We start from the raw sequence: 15,562 nt of genomic DNA on the forward strand, positions 1-15,562 counted from the left end.
TGCACCTGAAAACCCTCTTCAGTGAATTAAGCGCAAAACGTATATTGATAAGGATAAATGTACTATCGCAAAAACATCACAAACACGTAATCCTACTGATCTGCGACAGCTATTGAGCATGTGTCAAGGAAATACAAGACACTTACACTCATCATCGAGTCATCTGGTCGGGAAAATCATATCAGGCTTCTGGTGACATTCATGATTCATCATCAGATTTCTCCAACCATCCCTATCCTGCATTGTTTCCTGGAGCTCTGGAAGAGACAGCTTGGTTTCAGCCTTGGTTTTAATTACCTTATCCATTCAGATTCAGTGTATAGATGGTCTGCCTCTTCCTCTTCTTCAATCGGCATTCCCCAGTGGGCTCGCATGGTCGGCTTCTCCAGACGCGTTTGCTGCACGCGTCATGTTTCCAAAGCACGAGTTTCTGTTTTAGCATCAGTGCCTGCAAGCTCCAATGTACATTATGGTCTAATTTTTTCGAACCCTGATTTGTTTGTTCTTCTTGCTGTCCATAGAATGTTAAAGGTTAGTCTCAAACATGAAACAAACGCATCTCAAAATTGTCAATCTCTCTCCTTTATTTCGTTTTCACCGCCCATGACTCAAATCCATTCATTGCACCTGGAAATAGCAGAGCACGATAACAACATCCATGTGCTTCTGTATTCCCAATGCTTCCGGGTACGACGGTACGTACCCATGTCGTTCCACTTTGAAACTGTCCCCCATTTCTGGTGGCACTCCCTTTCCAGAGAGAGCATTCCATGCATAAACTAGAGTGAAACACTCCTAACTTATTAATGTCCTAACTGTAGTGATTGGAACAGCATCTATAATATAAAAGGAGCTCGGTCTCAGCGTCCGTCCGTCCATGAAGACGTGTGACTATATGTCTATTAATTACGTACTATATTATTTACGTACGTATTATTTACGTATTATTTACGTACAATTGGAATGTACCTTTCGACCCTTTAGACTGATGAGACCCCTTAGACCTTTGAAGACCATTTAAGACCGTTAATACCACCAAGAACCTGAAGACACCAACTACCCTTAAATACCATGAAGACTCAAAGAACTCCGAGGATCCAAAATACCCCGAGCACTCTGATAACCCAAAAGACCCCGAAAACCCAAATGACCCAAAATACCCCAAACACCCAAAAAGACCATTAAAGACCCAAATAATCCAAAAGACCCCGAAGACCCTCACAGACCCGGAAGAACCAAAATACCTAAAAGACACCGACGACCCTCAAATACCCCAAAGACCCAAAATCCCGAAGACCCTTAAAAACCCCGAAGACCCAGAACTCAGAAGGCCCAAAACACCAAGAGGACCCAAAAGACCCAAAATACCTAAAAGACTCAAAACACCCCAAACACCCAAAATAACCCGAAGAACCAAAAGACCCCGAAAAATCAAAAGACACAGAAAAATCAAAAGCTTTTGGAAGTTTTGAAATGGAGGAGGAGGTGGTGTTGTTGACTGTCGAGCTTTTCGAGGGAGGAGATAGCCGCGTTTTGCATGGCGGTGGAAACGAGGAAGGGCCGGTTGGCTGCTTATTCACGCCTGGGCGTTTTCGGGGCCTTTTTATTGGTGCGCTTCACGCATGGTGGTTTGGAGGCGACGAACGCCAACCCCCCTCGTTGAGAACAGAGTTAAGTGCCGGCCGGCAGGAACATCATTTATTTTTATTTAATCTTCACCTTGTTTGTAGGTCTGAGTGGAGTATACGAGTCTGAGTGGAGACGTCTCAATTGGGAATTATAGTTTTTACCTCGCCATTCATTTTTGTCTCTTGCATTTATTTTCATTAAATCCTTTATTTTTGCATTTCATTCTTGTATTGTGTATTTTGCTTGTCACGTATTTGTGTTTGTGGGTTTGGATTAACCCAGTGTCGGCCGTCCGATCAGATAAAGCTTCGGGCCTTTCCCGCGCACACCAAAGACAATCCCACCAAGATTCGAAGTATGCCTCGGAGTTAAAGCTCGTTTCGGTCATCCGTCACCTAGGGGTCTTAACCCTGGGGACGCGACAATATATATATATATATATATATATATATATATATATATATATATATATATATATATATATATATATATATATATATATATATATTGTTGCGGTTCTGAGAGTGTAAATATAACATCAATAAAGGTTAAAGGTTTGCCCCCATAGTTAGTCCACAAGCAACACGTAGGCAACCTTAGAACATTAGTTATGTCATAGTATGTGTCAGGATAAGGCCATTTCCATTAGTGACACCTGCGTTGTGTAAAATAAATAAGAGTAGGCCCCGTTCATTTTGCGGCCCACCCTCCAAATCGACCTCGTTGGGCAGCATCCATCCCGCGCCCTGATTCGGCTAATCCACCTCCTTTGCCAGCAGCGTTAGCTGCCAGCCAGCCAAATGCGACGAGGCATTAGCTCTGCCAGCTGCCCTTAGCTGCCAGCCAAATGCCACGAGGTAGGCCTAGAAAGGGGGAGGAGTGCGAGGTCGGGGTGTGGCCAAGTCAAGCAGCACATCAAAGGCGGAGACGGTGAGAGCCAACAACCAACCAGGGCTCGGGTGACATGGCGTGAGGGGCGTGGTAAGAGCGCGGCTGGCAAATTCCAGCGGGTTCGCTGGGCGGCGCTATATAAATGCGCGCACAAAGCCCTTGAAAGGACTGACCAAGAGGACTTGAAGGAATTGCGCTTTACCAAGAGGGCTGCCCTTTTGAGAGAACTGTACAACAAGACTGGCCAGAAGGAATCGTTGTATGAGAGCTTGCAAAGGACTCGTGAGGAGAAAAGCATTAAGAAGCGCGTTCGAGCTGTCGATTATTACGTACACGGCTGAGCCGCGAGTGTAACCGCAAGCCATCCTACCGTTGCCCTCTAATAATCCTGTGTGCGCCAAACGACACGAGGAGAGTTCCTGGCTGCTGCCGCCTGACCATCTGCTTCACGGCACGAGTCGGGGACCGGAGTGAGCTGCCTGGACGCCATCATCCCCGGATCATCAACCCAACTATCTACATCCCCGTGTGAGTGTGTCTGAGAGTGAAACGGGCCCGTGTCCTGGGATAAGTTACGACTGTATAAGCTTCACTGTGTGTTCTTCTCCTCCTTCCTGTACAAATTGTAATAAACCAATCTGTTCTTCCTGTTTCTTCCAAATTTGACCATATCAGTCTTTTCCCCCATTGGGTAAGCGTGGCACGATTCGGAACCGCTCAGATCGGGTTTAGTTCCTGTTAACGGCCCGGATCACGGCTCGCTATCACTCGGCGTTTCCACTACAACCATGATTCGGGCGGGGTTATTTCCTTGCTTCCTGGGAGGCGTTGGTAATTAGGTATTAGGAATTCGGCCTACGACCCTACCCAACGCTGACCGGAAGGAACGTCATAGCCCCAGAACACGTCGGCTAGCAAAAAGACAAGGGGACTAATCCCCCCTTGGTAAGGGGAAAGGCAGACGTTGAGATCCGCAACTATATATATATATATATATATATATATATATATATATATATATTGTTACAGACGCGGTTTAGATGTTATGATGGGCCGAGCGGATGGTCCAACCGCGACCGAACAGTTACTCCCCGATTAGAACCCAAACGTTGGCCGGATCGCAGCACAGATATTCAATCGGGAAACCTCTAAAGTGACCGAAAGAGAAGGAAAAAGAGAAGAAGACAGAGTACGGAGGAAGAACAGATTTATTATACACACACAAGCAATGGATGGAAGAAGCAGTCACACAGGGAATCGTTAACTTATTCTATTCAATTTACTTAACCCCAGGACAACGATTAGGACAGACGACGTTCACACTTACACGGGGGAAATTGCAGGCAGGGATGGCGGAGGTGGGTTGCTGGAGAGGGAGGCAGGGTCGGAGGTAGCAGCTCTCAATTCCTCGCGTTTTTGGCGGGAAAACCCTCGGTCGCGTATCCGCTGCCGATGCTGTAGACGTCACGCGCTGGCTCGGTCACACCTGTTCCTCTCCTTCTGGTGGAGCCGTCTCCCTCCTCTCAGCGCGCACAGCTCCAAAGCTGGTTTCCTCTCCGAGTACCTCTCCTCTTTGGCTTGGAGCGTCTCGCATCTCACCGCTCACAGCTCAGCTCACAGCTCCTCTCGTATGTCACCTCTTCGCTCATCTCCCATCTGGTGAAGCACAAGCAGTCCCTTCCAGTCGCTTTTATCACTCGGGGCGGAATCAAGCCGCCGGCTGCGAGGGCACGCCTACCGGGTCGCTAACCGCGGTCCTGGTTGGCTGTTAGGGCTGTCCGATTCCTCCTTTGCTCATGACGACGTGCCACGCCTGTGAGTTGGCGGCTCCTACCCCCCTCTTCTCCGAGATGAGCACATGGGCAATGGCGGCTTGCGGGATTGAACACCACTCGCACCCCTTTTGAAAGGAACTTTGGAGAGCGGAGATGTTTGGGGAAATTGAAAGGGCCTACGCTTATTTTGTTTGATACAATGCAAAGTCAATCTAGTGGGAAACACATATTTAGCCTACATGGAATAAGGAAATAAACTATTTAAAAAGATATATCGTGGCCTGTGTGTAAGTTTCATGGAATTAACTAGGAGGACAGCTGCGACCATTATTTACATTACGAGGGTGTTACACACAACAAAACCATACTTTTCACATTCGTTACACTTCCTCCAAAATTGTTACACTTCTCAAAAACCGTTACACTTCTCAAATTCGTTACACTTCTCAAAACCGTTACACTGCACCCTCCTTTCTTCAGGCCCGTGCTCGGGCCTACAAAACTTTAACTTAGTGTGACACGTAGGTGTAATTCCCTCTACTTTTAACCTGACCCTGAGTGTGACAATCTTAAAACACAAATAAGTATGTCCCCCTATTGCATTGCACCCTGTCTAACAGACTCAAGCCCACAGCTAACCGAATTACGGAATTATTCTCAAACTATACATTTAGGGTGGGGAGCATTATTTACAATGACGTTATTTCTTATTTACAACGCAACCCAGGACCTGTGTTTTTTTTTTTGTTTTTTTTAGGGAACAAGAAAAAAAGAAATTCCTGTTGGGAGGGAGGAGACAGCACGCATTGCATCGATGCACCAGTACCAATACCACCAAAGCACCCAAAAGCACCAAAAGCACCACAAAGCACCAAAAGCACCACTCGGTGCGCAGTCACCATGGTTCATAATAAACACAACAAAACAACTGGTGGTGGTCTTCTCTTTCTCTGCTGGGCCGATGTTCTTCCCGACGTCTTCTGGCTTCATGCGGCCTACTTGGAAATATAAAAAGCACAAACCGTGTCCATTTTTATTTAGGGCAACAGGGGCCAACTAAGGGTGGTCCACCTGTTTGGCATAGGTGCCACCTTACCGAGGTCCGCAAGCAAGATTCCCTGGCCACTATGGCCGGTCTCCAACAGAGGTGCCCTGCCCCAGAACCTGGGGTCCATCAAGTGGTACTTGGCCGCAGAACAGCGGTCCATAAAGTGGTACATCAACGCAATGCATGCTGGTTCTGGGAATCTCGTGCGCACAATGGCCACCTCACGCACGCTCCCCTCGGCCCCCAATGGCGCACAGGTCATGTGGGAGACAAAAGAGACAATTGAGCGAGGGGTAAGGTCACAAGGGTACACATCAATAAGGCAATGCAAGGCGAAATGCGTACGGAGGGCGAAGTGAGAAAGCTCGTCCCTACCGTACGTCACCCCCCTGTCACCTACACTACCCTTGCCCTTACCCCATATGTACAAAAATCTACCCATTTACAAATTCGTCACTACTGTCACGTCTTCCCCATATTTCTCCTATACCAAATTCGTCTCCACAATCCCTCTAATCAAAATTTGCCATCACCCAATTCGTCATCAATCCTCATAAGGAGGAAGAGATGGAACATCAAGCACAATGTCACACCCACATCATGATGCGTCTCACAATCCAAACATTTGCATCATAAAAAATAATCAAACCATGGCATGGTGTGGAGTACCTGTCACCTCAGGTGAGTGGATGCAGATGGTGCGAGGAGACTTCATCCTAACTACTTTCTAAATGACATTAACACACTTTACACTACCCGGGGTCTCTCCCTGCCAATCCATTGGCCAACTTACACTATGGGTTCTAAAAACCAATTCCCATTGACCAAACTGTGGTGCTTCTCAATTTGGGGTCTCACTCCCCCGATTCATCTCCCGGTGCCCTCGCACAATTTCTGGGCTGTGACGTGTAGCTCTCCCAGCAGGTCTACCCACCTGCACACCTCCACCACTGCAGTTGCCACCCGAGCTTACCTAGCTCCTCACCCTAACCTAACTAACTGGGGACAGCCCCTCCTGGCTCTGTCACCCCACTCGGTGCCCTCTGGCACTGGGCTACCCGGGTCCGTCCTCCGGATCCTCGGGCCCCATCCACAACAACTACTACCGGCTCCCAGAGCCCACTTGCGGCCTCACCTGGCCGACATCCTCACAGTGGTGGAGCGCCCAACCAACTACACACACTAACAGGCTACACGCCCAGCCATTTCCACAACACTAATGCACCCATCCAAAGACCATTCTTTCACCCGCACCACAGATGCCAATATCCAACCACAATTTACCTATACCCTCTACCTAACACTTACACTACCCGCCCCGGGTATCCGTGATGGGGGTCCACTCTTCCCCTATTCACACCTTCGCACCATCCACTCCACTCCACAATTTCCACCATACTCACTCCACGACCATCCATCCCAATACGCCATATATCCCACACTACCATTTATTCCACACAGCCACATACACCTGTTGTTGCACACCTGTGCCCTCACACCTGGTGCCACCTGCACCCTCCTTTCTTCCTGGACCATTTGGTCAACACAACACGCAATCACCACTACTCCCTCATACACTGCTCCACACACCTGTTCAGTTGCACACCTGCGCAATCACACCTGTTCAATCCTCACACACACGGCATCATCTCATCTAACTACTCCCCTCTGAAACTTGCGCTTCCCAGTCGTCCCTTTAAACTATTGCGCTCCCACGTCATTATCATCCACACTAAACTACCTGCGTCCCCACTACAGGTATCAGTCACTAACTAATCTTAACGTCACCTAATGTCATCTTCGCTAGATCCCTACAAATGATATATCCTAACCCACCCGGGCTAGTTTTCACTGCCATCACCCCATAAACTATAGCGCATTTGCCCCACCGTTTCGTGAGGGATGGTGGATTTGCCATCCCACCACATCGGGGGTCTCCTACTATCAATTTCGCACATCCAAATCCAACAAATCAAAAATTTGCCATTTACTGCTAATCACCGTACCATCATCAAATTTTGCTTTTTTTTCTAATTTCGGGGCCAAAACACTATCCTCATCACCCGTCTACTTATTAGATCCTCTCGGTGTGCCAATTCCCTTCTAAAGCTCGGCTTCGTACAGCCGAGCAATGAATGCGGGTTGTTTTGTGCCAGCGGCTGGATACGTCCCGCATTCGGGGCAGGGGCGGGGGCTTACCCGGGCCGAGATCCCACGCACCACCTCGGCGTGGAGCCATCCAATGTCCCGATCTCGACCTGCCGGCACGTCTCAATAGAAAGTGGTCGCCATGACGACCCTTCCTATCGGGCTGCCCGCTCCGCCTAGTGGAGCACGGACGCGGCCGTTCCAAGCGAGGCCCAGCGTGGATCACGTACGGCGGTCCTTTCGAACCCGCCGCGGCTCGGATCCCCGCTGGTCCTCGCGGCATGCAAAGCCCGGCACGCACCGAGGGCCCGATTCGGCTATAAGTCGCTCTAACCACTAACCCGGTTACCGTCGATGCCTCACCTGGATGCTTACATGCATACGCTACCCCTTTCTTGCTCATACCTCCAGCTGTTCCCATGCTCCTCGTACCTTTCCTTACACACCTCGGTACACTCATTCCGCTCGCAGACTTGGTCACACACCTGACCACCGAACACCTTGGCACACATTCGTCGCTCGCACACCTCACCAACACACCTCTTCACGCCCCTTCCTCGGTCACCTCCTCTGTGACAATCACAGGTGTGCTTTCACTCGCACACCCAACCAAGTGCCTCACGACCAAGTCAAGTGTGCATTCCCACACACGCTCTACCATTCCAGGTGTGCATCCTTCCATTCCAGGTGTACATCCTCGCTCACCTGTCACAACCAACTCACGCTCCTTGTCACTCTCACTACTCTCACCTCCACTCTCGGTCGCGCACTCACCCTTACTCTCTACAGCGCACTCTTTCCCCATGCACCTGTCCGTTACACACCTTTCTCGCGCATCCTCTTGCGCACACTTTCTCATTACTTCCTCCGTAACACTCACCACACCGCACTTCCATGTACCCCCTCGCACACGCGCTACGACCGACTCACTCTCGACAGCACACTCACTCCTTGGCGTGCACTTTTTCCTCACACACCCCATGGTCGGACATTCTCGCACACCTCTTTTTTCGCACACCTGACCTGTCACACACTTCACCAACGGCCTCTCACGAACACCCGGGTCTAAATCAACCCCCAAGCCGACTGAAGCTTTCCTCACATCATATACCTTGCCACTCACCTCCGTACCTCGTCTCCGCACCTCTTTTGCCACCTGCAAACTCTTTATTTGGTTAGTGAGCAGCACATCATGAGTTGAGCACCGACCTTGTACCAATTCCATTACTTCCTCCTTTATCTCCCTCTTAGTTTCTGTCCGTCCCTTCTTAATTTCACTCACCTCTTCTTCCACTTCCTCTAATTTTTGCTTCACCTCTTTTATTTATCGGTGCATCTCCTCAAGTTCGTCCTCTAAGGCTACCGTGACCGTCTCTATGTGCATCCTCACCTGCCGGTCCTTTGTCTCCATTATCTCTGTCACCTCGTCCACCCTCATTGTCAGTTCCTCACGTACCATCTGACATTGCCTCTGTGTCGCTATTAATTCGTTTTTAATTTCTTTTTGTGTCGCCTTTAACCCTCCTAGTACCGCAGTGTTCTTTTGAACCTGCTCCACTAGTTCTTTTTGTCCCTCCGTCAGCTGTTCCACCTCCTCCGTCAGATCCTCTATTCCCCCCTGTAACCTAGCCGTATTATTCCTCACCTCTTTCTCCATACGCTTCTCACCTCGCTTTACCTCCTCGCGTAGCCCCGAGACCTCCTCACTCACACCTCGTCGTATCTCCTCTTTCATCTCCTCCATCTCCTTTGTAGATGCCACCCTCATCTGTCCCAATTCATCCCTCTGAGCATCCAATTTGGTCTCTACCCCGATTTTTACCTCCTCTATCTGCTCTCCCATTTGTTTAATTTCTCGGGCGGATTGCTCCCCTATCTCCCGCAATTTGTCCTCCATCCTATTTTCTAACCCCATTAACCCATTTTTTACCCCCTCTAACTGATTCTCCTGGGCAGCCATTCTATTTTCCACCCCCGTTAACCCATTCTTTACCTCTTTTATCCCGTTGTCTAACCCCTCAAAATTATTGTCTAACTTCTCACCGGTACCCCTCGCTTCGTCCCTCATTACCCCCATTTGGTTTCCCATTACCCCCATTTGCCCCATAAGGGCCCCCATCATTCTGCTTTCCATTTGTTCCATACTGTCGTTTTTTTTCTGCATTTCCACCATGAATTGGGCCATGAAGGCTTGTATTTGGGCCGCGCTCATTGGTTCCACGACCGTGGCCCCCTCAACCACGTGCGCGAGAGCGCCATTTTGCGCGCCCGTAACCTCGTGCGCGAGGGCGCCATTTTGTGCGCCTGATACTCCCTCAACCACATTGCCATTGCTCTCCTCCTCCCTTTCTTCCCCTAAGTCCTGGGTTACCCCTAACCCGTCTATCTCCCCCACCGACATCCGATCGCCTTGATTGTCCATGGCGCGATCTCCAAAATTCGGGTTTTATAAAACAAACAAATTTCGGCAGCTTGTAATTTTGACCAAAAATTTTTTTCTACACGTTTTAAAAATTTGGTTCGGGCCTCGAATCCCACTCCCAGACACCAATTGTTACTGACGCGGTTTAGATGTTATGATGGGCCGAGCGGATGGTCCAACCGCGACCGAACAGTTACTCCCCGATTAGAACCCAAACGTTGGCCGGATCGCACCACAGATATTCAATCGGGAAACCTCTAAAGTGACCGAAAGAGAAGGAAAAAGAGAAGAAGACAGAGTACGGAGGAAGAACAGATTTATTATACACACACAAGCAATGGATGGAAGAAGCAGTCACACAGGGAATCGTTAACTTATTCTATTCAATTTACTTAACCCCAGGACAACGATTAGGACAGACGACGTTCACACTTACACGGGGGAAATTGCAGGCAGGGATGGCGGAGGTGGGTTGCTGGAGAGGGAGGCAGGGTCGGAGGTAGCAGCTCTCAATTCCTCGCGTTTTTGGCGGGAAAACCCTCGGTCGCGTATCCGCTGCCGATGCTGTAGACGTCACGCGCTGGCTCGGTCACACCTGTTCCTCTCCTTCTGGTGGAGCCGTCTCCCTCCTCTCAGCGCGCACAGCTCCAAAGCTGGTTTCCTCTCCGAGTACCTCTCCTCTTTGGCTTGGAGCGTCTCGCATCTCACCGCTCACAGCTCAGCTCACAGCTCCTCTCGTATGTCACCTCTTCGCTCATCTCCCATCTGGTGAAGCACAAGCAGTCCCTTCCAGTCGCTTTTATCACTCGGGGCGGAATCAAGCCGCCGGCTGCGAGGGCACGCCTACCGGGTCGCTAACCGCGGTCCTGGTTGGCTGTTAGGGCTGTCCGATTCCTCCTTTGCTCATGACGACGTGCCACGCCTGTGAGTTGGCGGCTCCTACCCCCCTCTTCTCCGAGATGAGCACATGGGCAATGGCGGCTTGCGGGATTGAACACCACTCGCACCCCTTTTGAAAGGAACTTTGGAGAGCGGAGATGTTTGGGGAAATTGAAAGGGCCTACGCTTATTTTGTTTGATACAATGCAAAGTCAATCTAGTGGGAAACACATATTTAGCCTACATGGAATAAGGAAATAAACTATTTAAAAAGATATATCGTGGCCTGTGTGTGTAAGTTTCATGGAATTAACTAGGAGGACGGCTGCGACCATTATTTACATTACGAGGGTGTTACACACAACAAAACCATACTTTTCACATTCGTTACACTTCCTCCAAAATTGTTACACTTCTCAAAAACCGTTACACTTCTCAAATTCGTTACACTTCTCAAAACCGTTACAATATATATATATATATATATATATATATATATATATATATATATATATATATATATATATATATATATATACGTATATATATATACCAGCAGAAGTACCCGGCATTGCCGGGCGGGGGAGGGGAGGGGAGGGGAAGGGGAGGGGAATGGGGGGGAGGGGAGGAGAGGGGGGGAGGGGAGAAGAGGGGGAGGGGAGGAGAGGGGGGAGGGGGGAGTGGGAGAGGGGGAGGGGAGGGGGAGGGGAGAGTGGAGGGGGAGGGGGAGGGGGAGGGGGAAAAGGGAGGGGGAGGGGAGGACGGAGGGGGAAGGGGGAGGGAAGGGGAGGGCCAGTAAACAATGACGTTGCAGTTCTCATGGTCGGAGAGCAGCACAACAATCGCGACATCGTCCTGCATCTTCGCAACAGCACGAAGTGGATTTTGGAGACTTACCGATCCTGGGCGGGGGAAGGGAGACCCGTACATTCCCAACCCGTACATTCGCCCTCTCGACTCAAGCTCACTCGGACAAAAGCCTCGCACAAATTACACCGTGAAGGCCCAATGGCCATGTCTATGCCACAAATCAAGTACGTGAGCGAGTCGGGCGCACTGAATTGAAAATATATAGAACGCTCATACTCCGTGAAAAGTGAAGCCGCCGTGTCGCCATCTTGGTTAGCACGACTCGACCAACTCGCTTCGCGGATCTCGTTTGTTTTGAACGTGTGAATTACGTGCGAACGTGTAACTGTGAGTTTATGGCGGCAAGGAACATCTCGTGATCGCTCTGAGCGAATCAGCGCACTGCTCTGCCACCTGCTCAGATTCCGTGTATAATATTCCTCACTGAAATGCGCTGAGGTAAATATGAATAAAAAATATGGATCTCGTAAAGATGAAAGAAAAAAAAACCTATGTGGTGTGAATGGCAATGTTACTCGCTGAAATGTGAAAAAACGCAATCGCTTTTCGCTCTGAAATACGTGCGAACGCGTAACTGAGTTTATGGCGGCAAGGAACATCACGTGATCGCTCTGAGCGAATCAGCGCGCTGCTGTGCCACCGCCTCAGAATCCGTGCATAATATTCCTTGCTGAAATGCGCTGAGGTAAAAATATGGTTAAAGAATATTATGAAATAATTTTTTTTAGGTCGGCCATGTTCTTCCCAGGCTCAATGGCCATGTCTATGCCAAATATCAAGCACGTGAGCCTCTCCATTTAGGAGTCTATCGGTAACATTACACACACACACACACACACACACACAAACTGTGTTTTATATATATAGATATATTGTTGCGGTTTTGAGATTGTACATATGACATCATTAAAGGTTAAAGGTTTGCCCCACATAGTTAGTCCACAAGCAACACGTAGGCCGACTTAGAATTAGTTATGTCATAGTATGTGTAAGAGTAGGCCATTTCCCTAGTGACATCTGCGTTGTGTAAAGAAATGAGCTCAGGTCCTTTTCATTTTGCGGCCACCCTCCAATTACATCATGGGCAAACTCGATCCCGCGCCCCATTTGGCATCCCTCAAGTTTGTTATGCTTTGGCTGCCAGCAGTGTTCGCTGCCCTTGGTTTGCTCGAAACTAGTCGGGTAACACGAGGTAGGCCTAAGAAGAGGGAGGAGCGCGAGGGTCAAGGTGTGGCCGCATCAAGCAGCGCGTCAGAAGGCTATGACGGTAAAGGCTACCAGCCAACCAGGGCTGAGAGGGCATGGCGTGATAGGGCGTGGCAAGACGCGTTCTTGTAAGTTCCAGAGGATTCGCTGGGCAAGGCTATATAAGCCAGCGCATAAAGCCCTTGAACAGGACTGCCCTTATGAGGACTGATGAGAACTCATGAGGAGGATTTGTCACAGGACTGATGAGAAGGACTCGTGCGACAGGACTTGCAAGGAGGACTTACGAAGGACTAGTTGGAGAGAACTGATTCGGAGCACTCGTGTGAAGAGTATTCGGAGGACTGGCGTGCACCCGACAGTATCGGAAGGATTTGTCGAGGCCATTGATTGAGAAACGCATTGTGAGCGCATATTGAACTATTCACTTATTACGTACGCGGCCGCAGCCGCAAGTGTAACCGCCAAAGCCCAGCCTACCATTCGCCCTGTAATAATCCCGTGTGCGCCAACGACACGTGGAGAGCTCCTGGCCGCTGCATTCATCTACTTCGTGGTGCGAGTTGGGGACCGGAGAGCGAGCCGTCTGGATGCCATCCCTGGACGTGCTGACCTGGTCAACGGCAAACCCCGTGTGAGTGTGTCTGAGTGTGAACGGGCCCATTTGTCCAGGGAATAAGTATAAGACTGTTTAAGGCTGCACTGTGTTTTATTCTGCTGATCATTGTACATTGTATAAATAAACCTTGTTATTCCTTTTCTTCCAAATTCGACTGTTTCCGTGATTTCCTCCATTGGGTCAGCGTGGCACGATTAATAACCGCTTGGATCGGGTTTAGTCATTGATAACGGCTCGGGTCACAGGTTCGCTACCACTCGGCGTATCCACCAACACCCGTGATTCAGGTGAAGCGTATTTCCTCGTTTCTGGGCAGTGTTAGTACTTAGGTAATACCGAATTCTTAGTCCTAAAACCATATTTAACGCTGTCCGGGAAGGACGTCATAGGTCCTGGGTCCCGTCGGCTAGTCAAAGACAAGGGGACTAATCTCCCCTTGGTAAGGGGAAAAGGCCGGCGCTGAGATCTGCAACAATTGGTGTCAGGAGTGGGATTTGGACCCGAAGTGTGCTTTATGCACTCAAAATTACGAGCAGCCGAAATTTAATTAGTAGAATCCAAATTTAAAATTGTGCCATGGATAACCAAGACGGTCGGATGCCGGTGGGGGTAGAAGAGGAGATAGATGAGGAGTTAGAATCAATAACCCAGGACCCCTGGGAAGAATGGGAAGAAGAGGAGAATATTGAAGAGCAGTAGGGGGTAGCAGGGGAGGAAAATGGCGGCGCCTCGCACTTGGCGGTGAGTGCCGAGCCCGCGGTGCCAGGGGACTTCCAATTATTTATGGCACAAATGAGGGCCTATATGATAAAGGCGGAGCATAAAATGGATGCTCAAAGTAATCAAATGAAAATGGAGGGGGACAAATCAAGAGCAGAAATGAAAGACGGGTTAAATAAATTGGAAAACAAAATGGGGGGCCAATTGAAGGAAATGGGGGACAAATCTACCCGGGAAATAAAAGGGTTGGAAAACAAGATGGGGGATCAATTAGAAGAGGTAAAAAACGGGCTGGAAAGCAAAATGGAGGCCCAAAAGAAGGAATTGGAACAAATGAGGGTGGCATCTAAGAGGGAAATAGAAGAGATGGGGGAGGACATAAGGCGCGGGTTGAGCGAAGAGGTCGCAGGGGTACGCGACGAGGTAAAGCAGTGCGAGGAGCGCGTGGAGAGGGAGTTGAGGAAGAGTATGACTAGGTTACATGGGGGTATTGAGGAGTTGACGCGGGAAGTAGAAAAGCTGACGGTGGGACAGAAGGAATTAAGGGAGCAAGTGGGTAGGACAACCGACGTGATAGGGGGACTGAAATCAGCACAAAAAAAAATTAAGAAAGAACCTATAGCGACAAAGAAAGAATGTCATATGGTACACGAGGGGCTGACGAAGAGGTTAGATGACATGGTAGAGACGTTAGGGGCAAGGGAACGAGAAGTCAGGACCCATATAGAGACGACCAAGGTGGCCTTAGAAGAAGAAATTGTGGGGGCGCACTGGGAAATAGAGGAGGTAGAAGAAGGGGTAAGTGAAATTAAAAAGAGATGGAGGGAGACTAAAAATGAAATAAAGGAGGAGGTGATGGAATTTGTACAAGGTCTGTGTTCACATCGTGATTACGTGCTTGCTAACCAAATAAAGAGTTTGCAGGTGGCGGCGGAGAAGCGAAGAGGAAGAAGCGCCGAGGTGAGTGGCGATAATGTCGAGAATGTATATGGTGTGAGGGGAGGTTCAACGAGCTTGGGAGTGAGCATAGACCCGGGTGTTCATGAGAGGCCGATAGTAAGGTGTGCGACTGGTCCGGAGTGCGTGGAGAGAGAGTATGTGCAGGGATGTCCGACCATGGGGAGTGCGAGAGGTGTTGGTGAGCCGGGGTGTGCGAGTATGGAATAGGTAGCGGGTTGTGACGAGGCGACCCAAGCATCGACACCGACCGGGGTAGTCTTTAGAGGGACAGGGGACGCACGCGAGCCTCCGGGGAATAGTGTACTATGGGGGCCCGAATGGTTCGGCCCCGCATTAATTCCACAGGGAGCGACACACGGGGTCCGGCCTTCGGGCGGCCATAAGGTTCCACTCGC

General features: G+C 49.6%; 1 protein-coding gene across 1 annotated transcript in view; it reads right to left on the reverse strand.

Moving 5' to 3' along the window:
* The window catches only part of LOC144890985 (uncharacterized), a 532,245-nt gene that overhangs the window by 442,672 nt on the left and 74,011 nt on the right, over positions 1–15,562 (reverse strand). The gene's annotated exons all lie outside the window — the stretch shown is intronic.

This window comes from Myxine glutinosa, chromosome 2, assembly GCF_964187855.1.
Source record: "Myxine glutinosa chromosome 2, kmMyxGlut1.1, whole genome shotgun sequence".
NCBI lineage: Eukaryota > Metazoa > Chordata > Myxini > Myxiniformes > Myxinidae > Myxine > Myxine glutinosa.